At 37.5% G+C, this 8,071-nt stretch overlaps 1 long non-coding RNA gene across 1 annotated transcript in view; it reads right to left on the bottom strand.

Moving 5' to 3' along the window:
- Positions 1-4,328: 4,328 nt before the first annotated feature.
- The window catches only part of LOC107717436 (uncharacterized), a 10,321-nt gene continuing 6,578 nt past the window's right edge, over positions 4,329-8,071 (bottom strand). Inside the window, exons 2-3 of the long non-coding RNA XR_001637315.1 lie at positions 4,628-4,842; positions 4,329-4,485 (exon numbers count right to left, since the gene is read on the bottom strand). This is a non-coding gene — a long non-coding RNA (uncharacterized LOC107717436). The remainder of the gene's footprint in view (positions 4,486-4,627; positions 4,843-8,071) is intronic.

Below are 8,071 nucleotides of genomic sequence, written 5' to 3'. Positions count from 1 at the left end.
GTATGGTGCTACTGGGCATGCGCACATCAATACAGCGTAATTTTTGTCACACTGTACAACAATAATTACTATTTTTTCAATATTGTAAGAGGTAGGTTTAGGGTTGAGGTAGGTGTAGACGTTAATAAAACACAATCTAATAGGTAGAAAATTAATTTCATTGTTCGTTTCCGGTCTGAGCTGTATCCCTTCTAGCCACAATCGGATACCTGTATGCCTGCATTTGTTGTTGCCGTAAAACAATCTGCCTTTTTCGCGGTATTTCGTATCCGCTCACCAAACTGACACGTTTTGGGGAGAGCGTGGCGTGGGAATGAAACAGAAGCCATTCGCCTTATTAGCAGTAGGTGTGCCATGAAACTTATATTTTAAGTTTAAAAAAAATAAAAACCTTACATATAGTTTGAATTTAACACACATTAAAATGGTTCGCTGTGCATATTACTTTTGGCCATTCTTAATGAAACACTTACTGCAGATTGAAGAGCCCTGGTATAGACTTATTTATCCATCACTTTAACTTACAACTCTACCTATTGTTTTTACCAAGTTATTTCGCACTTGTTTTGTCTACAAGCAGATGAGTTGAACTGTGGAAACTGGATCATGAATGCTAGGAAGTATACAACATGTCAGCGTCACAGAAACTTTTCTGTAAATTTGTCCTGGGTTGAGTGGGTTGGATTGTCATGCTGCTACAAAGTTGTGGGGAGGCTAAAAGCAAAAAAAATGCCTGAACATTACTGACAAGGAGGATTTTGTTAGCCCTAATTTAAGACACTGATGGTCCAGTCCAGCACAAGGTGCAAGTTTCTTACCAGCATGTAAATACTGGTAACAGATTATTTGGGGGCACTTTAATGCATGAAACAGAGTCCAACAGTCAGGTTCTGGAAGCAAAAATCCCCTTCATTATCTCCATAGGGAAGTTGATTTTTAATTATAAACCTTTAATTAACCTTTGATTAGTCACATGACATATAATGCTCCGGTTTGGCTGTATTTCATTTGTGGATTTCCACTGAGAATGCTAACAGTTAAGCTTGTCCAGGTATAATTTACCACCTAAGTCCAGCGCATAAGTAAATGTGATTTCAGTCTGCAGAAGCTGTGAGATGTTTACAGATTGGTCACAGGATGCGTCAGTCATCTCTGCTCCCACTCACAATCTGCCTCAGTCAGACTGTACCCGCCCACTCACAGAGACAGGTGGTCAATCTGTTGCTTCAGTGGCACAGGTGTGTGTTTGCGTGAGTGTGTAACAGCACTCCAAGACGGAACAGATGACGGTGGCATTTCAGGTGTGTAACAGGAGCACAGTAAATTCCACAAACATGGGGCTGGAGCATATGCGCTTTTGTTTATGTTAGATTATCAACCATAACACTCTATCTTTGTCATGGAATCCTGCAACAATGATTACAAGCTAAACAAATGCAGACTGTCAGTGTGGGCTTGAGGAAATCATCTGACGTTTAGTGTTTCAGAGGACATTCTCACACAAACAATCAAATTCCCTTCCTCTACCAGAGTGTTTTCACACCCTTCCCTGAGCTGCCGCACCTGCAGAGCAAACACAGTGTCAAAAACTATTCAACATATGACACCACTCTTAAACAGCTATTGTCATTCAGTCTAAACACACAAATGATCAGTGATCAGCTCTATTAGTCACACCTGTGACCTTTGTGAGGAATGTGTGCTTGTGATTTAGACCTTTTACAGGCATTCAAAGCCTCCCAAATGACTAACCTGCAAAACCTAAAACTTGCAGGACTCAAGGGCACGTCGCTGATACTTTATGGATCTTCCCTTTCAGGGTTTGAAACGAGGAGCTTTGGGTTACCGCCATCTATCTGGAACACACCACCACATCTTGTCAGTTAATACAGATCCTACGAGCATGAGACAAATGCACAAAACTGAGAAAATATGGGGGTGTCCCACATTACACATGGACTTGGTGAGTCATTAGGAACATCTAGTGCCTACAGTATGAATTTGGTACCTACACAGATTTCCTATCTTTGTAATTAGCCCACACACACAGAGAATAACGTACATCTGTCATAGCATGTTACAGCAGAAACGCCTAAGGTCTCTTCAGCTTAACAAACCATAGCAAAGTCAAACAGCTTTATAGTAATTTTTGTCCTGAGATGTACCTTGAGGTGGTGAATGCTGAATGGATTTGATCAGAAAATGTTTTTAGCAATGAACTGTCTGAACAGCATAGTTCTTGCAGCTCAGGATACAGATTGCTCAAAAATTGTTCTTATAAAAAAGTCATCATGTTGTTCCATACCAGCATGGAGTTATTGTTTTAAGTTTCTAGAAATTTAATACACAGATATTGCTATTTAACTACTCAAAAGTACACAACACATTTTTTATTTTTTTTTGGCTTAGGGTCAAAATTTGGCTGATTAGTATTGCACATTTAGCCCCCTGATGTTAGATGTTGTAACTACATCATTTGGACCCAAAAATAATCTTTCTTCAGAAAGTAGCTGTTTATGACAGGAAGATGATTTTGGTTTTCAATGGATCCTTTTCACATTTTCGGGGTTCTCAGAAGCAGAAGTCATCATAGCTGGGTAATCTGCTATAGTGGTGAATGGAAAATATAACAAATATCTTTTTGCGCTCCTATTTCCTCCACGACAGTTTTTCTATGACTTCAAAAGATGGAAAAATACTGAGAGATTGATTATGTTGGAAAAATGTCATATGTGTTGTCACTCTCTCAGCCATTGTATTAGAAACACTTACAGAGCAGTTAACTAGTTTTTTTTTTTCCATTTAATGCCAAGGTAGTACAACACAAAGTATAGTGCTATAAATGTAGATTAAAGGGGTTATGAACTGAGAAACCAAAATTCCCTTGATCTTTTGACATATAAGAGGTGATTGTACTATAAAAACATCCAGTAAGTTTCAGAACTCAAAACTTTTTATTGCTCATATTGAAGCCAATCGGCCAAAATGACAGCTTTTAGAATGTTCTGTACTCTATGATGTAATAGTGTGGCTAAGCAGCGCCTCTGCAGAACTTCAATGCCTGCTTCAACATCACTGCCTGTTTAGCCCCGCCCACTGTTTGCGCATGTAGTGTTTACGACGAGAGAGGCGAACTTGCAGCTCTATGCAGAAACCAAACGATAAAGATGGCTCTGAAGACAACAAGACACCGTGCAGTGCCAAGCTAATCCCAACATAAGGAAAGAGTGAATGAACTTTATTTTTGATAATGAATATCCAGACCGCATCAGTAAGAACTTGGTCCTTTGTTCACTTCATTTTACCACGGATTCGTTTACAAACAAGGCACAATTCGACACGGGATTTACAAAAGATTAAAACTAAAAGGTGATACTGTGCCGACTGTATTGGATCCGACAGCAACACAAGTGTGAGTAACTGTTTTTATTACGTGGTCACTATTGCTTTGTCTCTTCTTACAGATCGTTTGATATGTATTGAGTTATTCATGCGTTTTTGACTTAAAGGGGTCATATGATGCGATTTCAATTTTTCCTTTCTGTTTCAGAAAGGCGGGGCATAGAGGAGAAACAATAATGTACAGTATGTGGAAAATAATGTGTTTTTTTAACCTTAAACCGCATAAACACATTTCATTACACCAAATACACAAAATAATGTTCTTTTTAGTAGCATCATATGACCCCTTTAAATCACAGCAGCATCCATCTATGTACGCTGTCATAGCAATCATACCAATCATAGCAGTGGGCATATACTTCCGAGTCTGCAATCCACCACGCCTATTCAAACAGAGCGTTCTGATGAGAGGGGTTAAAAATAAGACTAAAATAATTTAAAAAACAAAGGCAGTTCATGACCCCTTTAAGTTTTTTTTTTTTTTCATGTAAATTAAAATAATAATTAAAAAACGTTTTCGTTTATATGAACACAAGTCATCACAGTCTGTGAAAAGGGTAATGCATTCTGGGAAATTAAGTGTTTTTCCACTGTGGTCCAAAAAATTTATTTATTACATGATGATATATATAGTCTATAGGTGGCAAAGTTTAGTGTGGCTAAGTGTAAAATGGTAGTTAATGACAGTAAATTTCTTTGAACTCCAGTTCATTTCATTACTACTTCCTTACATTCAATTGCAATTCTGTTTGCTACCTCAATTCTTGACCCCAATGTATAGGGACATTTTATGCGTAATATCCTAAAAACAGTTTACAGCATAAGTTCCAAATGTTTGATATGAATCTGAAGTATCTGTAAAACAGAAGTCCATTTTTGTGCATCTGTCTATCTGTGAAATGTCATGTAGTGATTTGAGACGGCGCTTGAGTTACATGAAGTTCAGCAGCTGGTGTACTATCAGCAGCAGTGAGTAGCAGTCCTATGGTGACCCCGCTTTAGGTCCGTCATGCTGCTAAATTGGACCTCTGATTAGCTCCACGCCTCTGAAATGACAGCTGTACTGGATACAGATCCATTGCGCTGGAATGAAGGTATGGCAGCTTCAGTAGTGGAAACAGTGAACTGTGCCAATAGGAAGAGTTTGATCCGAAGCAAGATACTGGAGACACCATCAACACACACTGTGTGCTTAATATAGCAACTGACATAGAGCAAGACATACCTCGCTGTTGCTCCTCAAATATTACAGGCCTGTTAATCCGAGGGGCTTCAGGTTGGGTGTGCAGCAACATGGCATTCTGTTCTTCAACTTGTACTCTTCATTTCCCTCTCTCTCTCTTCCTCCCTATCTTTAACCTGTCCTCCTGTCTCCCTCTCCAGTCTCTGTCCTTGGCAGAGCAGTGTGTGGTAATCCTATTACTCTTGTGTGAAAACCAGCTGAGAGAAAGAGAGGGAGACGGAGACGGAGAGAGAGGGATTGTCAGTTCTCTGTTATAGTGGTGAGCAGACAAAAAGCACTTTAAGCTATGGAACATGACCCTAAAGACTGAGGGAAGAATACAGGGACAAGAGAGGAGGGGCGCTAAAGGGAAATGATGGGATTCCCGACAGTTGGAGCGCCAAACTTGAAAATAAACATGTTCTTTGATGACAAAGAGCCCATTGACATGCTCTTTCGTCCTTCCACTCTCACAAGGACACAGGCAGATAGAAAAACACAAGTGGATAAACTGTTTTTCTTGTAAATTTGTATATTGTAATTCTTTAGTTGTATTCATCTGTCCACATAAAGTTAAGTTTATTTACATTTATTCATTTAGCAGATGCTTTTATCCAAAGTGATTTGCAACAAGCAGTTCATCTTAAGGATGCAATTACATGAGAAGTGCTAGCAATACAAAGTTTCAAGCATTGTCCAGGGGTGCGTTTCCCAAAATCATTATCTAACTGTGGTTGTTAGTTCCATTGAACTCTATTGGTAATGACAGAACTTGAGGCCATAGTTTTTTTTGGGAAACGCACCCCAGAATAGTACAAGGGAGGAATGTAAGATATGGTGAAAGAATAGAAGATTTTTTTGCACTTGTCTAATAAATCTACACATTTTCTGGTCATAGGGCAACAGTTATGTTGTTTGGCTGACTTCTGTCTTTTTCTACAAATTTCATATGTCATATTAATTGGTCATTTTTAGTTCAGCTTAGAAATAAAATCAGAAATGTGAGAATGACACTATAAGGTATTTTAAAAAATGACCTAAAATATTTTTCAAAATTTGTCATTATGTTTCTGTCATGAAATATAAGTAAAATGACAATGTCAATTTCAAGTGAATATTTGATGTTCAGTGTACTGAACGTTCAGAGTCACTGAGCAGCATTTTATACAACAGCAAAATATTACACAGATTGCATGGTATAATGATTCAAATAAAGCTAATATTGTTTAAGCTGCTACATAAAATAAAAACATTAATGTTGTTATTACATGTTATTGTTGTAATGTTGTTATTACATGTTGTTCATCAGTATTATTCATGTAATGACAATAAAAAAACAATAGTATTAAGCATAGGTTAATGATTTTATTCTATAATTATTATTTTATTCACATTTTGCTTAAAGTAATTTTTCATTATTATATTTATTAATATTGATATTGTTTCAGATTAACCTTTTAGTTCAACATTTTATATGCAGTAGACACAACGCTTTAGTTGCGCAACATTAGCCTAATAAAAATATCATAGTATAAAATTTGATGTCCAGTATAATTGAATAGCATTTAATTTGTTCCTCCCCCAGAAAACAAAGCAGAACTATCGCGTTATCTGAATTATTTGCTTTTTAATACACAGCAATTAAAAAAAAAATTCATTATTAAACATCATGAATTTAATAATAACAATTACTACCAATCTAAATTTGAAAGCGTGTAGCATGATGCATGAGGATGGCATGGTCTCTTGTTGTTTCTGTGGAATCGCTTTACTCTCTTGCTCTGTCTAACAGATCCATCACTTGCTAGTGTGCTTCGCTCCACTAGAAGGCCAACAGATAAAGAGATAATGAGGCCCTCTTAAACAGAGTACTCTCTCTTTTACCATCTAACTTGAGAGTGCAGCAACACTCATGGGTGAAAAAAATGCAGTGCATGCTAGCACTTTTTTTTATTATTTGTCCTCAGGACTCTAATTTCTGAGAAAAATCAGTGCCACACAGGAACACTTCTTAATATTGAGACCATGTATTTTGATTAACAGCAAAATGGAGGGAGGAGAGGCTGAACTGTGCAAGGGTGTTGGGAAGCACTGTATCACTCCAGCATCTGTCTGTCACCCCGATTTTAAATGCTGATCATCTCATAAAGAAGAACAGGGATATTAAAGGGATAGTTCACCCAAAAATTTTAATTAGCCCATTATTTACTCACCCTCAAGCCATCCTAGGCGTATATGACTTCCTTCCAAAAGAAGTGAAATAAAGTGCATCCATCCATAATAAAAAGTGCCTCACACGGCTGCGGGGGGTGAACAAAGGCCTCCTGTCACGAATCGATGTGTTTTTGTAAGAAAAATAACCATATTTAAAACGGAAATAGCGTAATGTACAACAGTGAGCGCAAGCTAGATTCAATTGATTATTACGTTTTAAATATAATTTTTCTTACAAAAATGCATTGATTCGCGACAGGAGGCCTTTGTTCACCCCCCAGAGCCATGTGAGACACTTTTTTATTATGGATGGATGCGCTTTATTTAACTTCTTTTGGACTGATGAACTGCAACACCCACTGACTGCCATTAAACAGCTTGGAAGATCAAAGAGCATTTTTAATATAACTCCGACTGGATTCGTCTGAAAGAAGAAAGTCATATTCACCTAGGATGCCTTGAGGGTGAGTAATTCATGGGCTAATTTTCATTTTTGGGCGAACTAACCTTTAAGCTGATGGGGCAGGGGAACAGAAGAGGGGGGGTTCTCCCATAATGCTGCAACTGAGAAAAATCACAGAATTACATCAAACAATGAGGGCAGGTATAATGAAATGAGAAGAATGTTTCTGTAAATTATCTTTTAAAACTAAGGCTTATGCTTAAATACTTTAAAATTATGTATATGACGTCTCTGTATTGATTTATTTACCAAACCAAAAAGTATTTGTAATGCATACATTTCACCAGAGAGTGAAGGGAAATGTGATTTTATATTGCAAGATATAAAGTAACAACTAACTGTGATTTTATATCTTTCAGTGTGACTTTGTTTTACACAGCTGTGTCTTAAAGGAGACATATTATGCCCCTTTTTACAATATGTAATATAAGTCTCTGGTGTCCCCAGAATGTGTCTGTTAAGTGTCAGCTCATTTTCCAGAATAGAGCTGCCATTACAGCTGTACCTGCTAAAAAACATCTGTTTTGGTTCTGATTATCATGCTTATCGCGCTGAAATCATGCGTTTTAAAGTTTAAAAGTTTAAACTTCTGATATACGGTTTTCTGAGCGCACACAACCGAAGCACATGGACAGAAAGCTGCTGTCACAGCATGTGAGTACTAAACTAAGTTCTCATTCACACACAAGTTTACGTTAAAAACACACGAATTACAAAAACAGCTGATTATGTCTGTGAAGGTAAACAGCTGGGAAATAAATCGCTTGTTT

This window comes from Sinocyclocheilus rhinocerous, unplaced genomic scaffold (genome assembly GCF_001515625.1).
Source record: "Sinocyclocheilus rhinocerous isolate Xijiao unplaced genomic scaffold, SAMN03320098_v1.1 scaffold1622, whole genome shotgun sequence".
Classification (NCBI taxonomy): Eukaryota; Metazoa; Chordata; class Actinopteri; order Cypriniformes; family Cyprinidae; genus Sinocyclocheilus; species Sinocyclocheilus rhinocerous.
The sequence above is the reverse complement of the archived record's forward strand: the minus strand, read 5'-3'. Positions and strand labels throughout refer to the sequence as shown.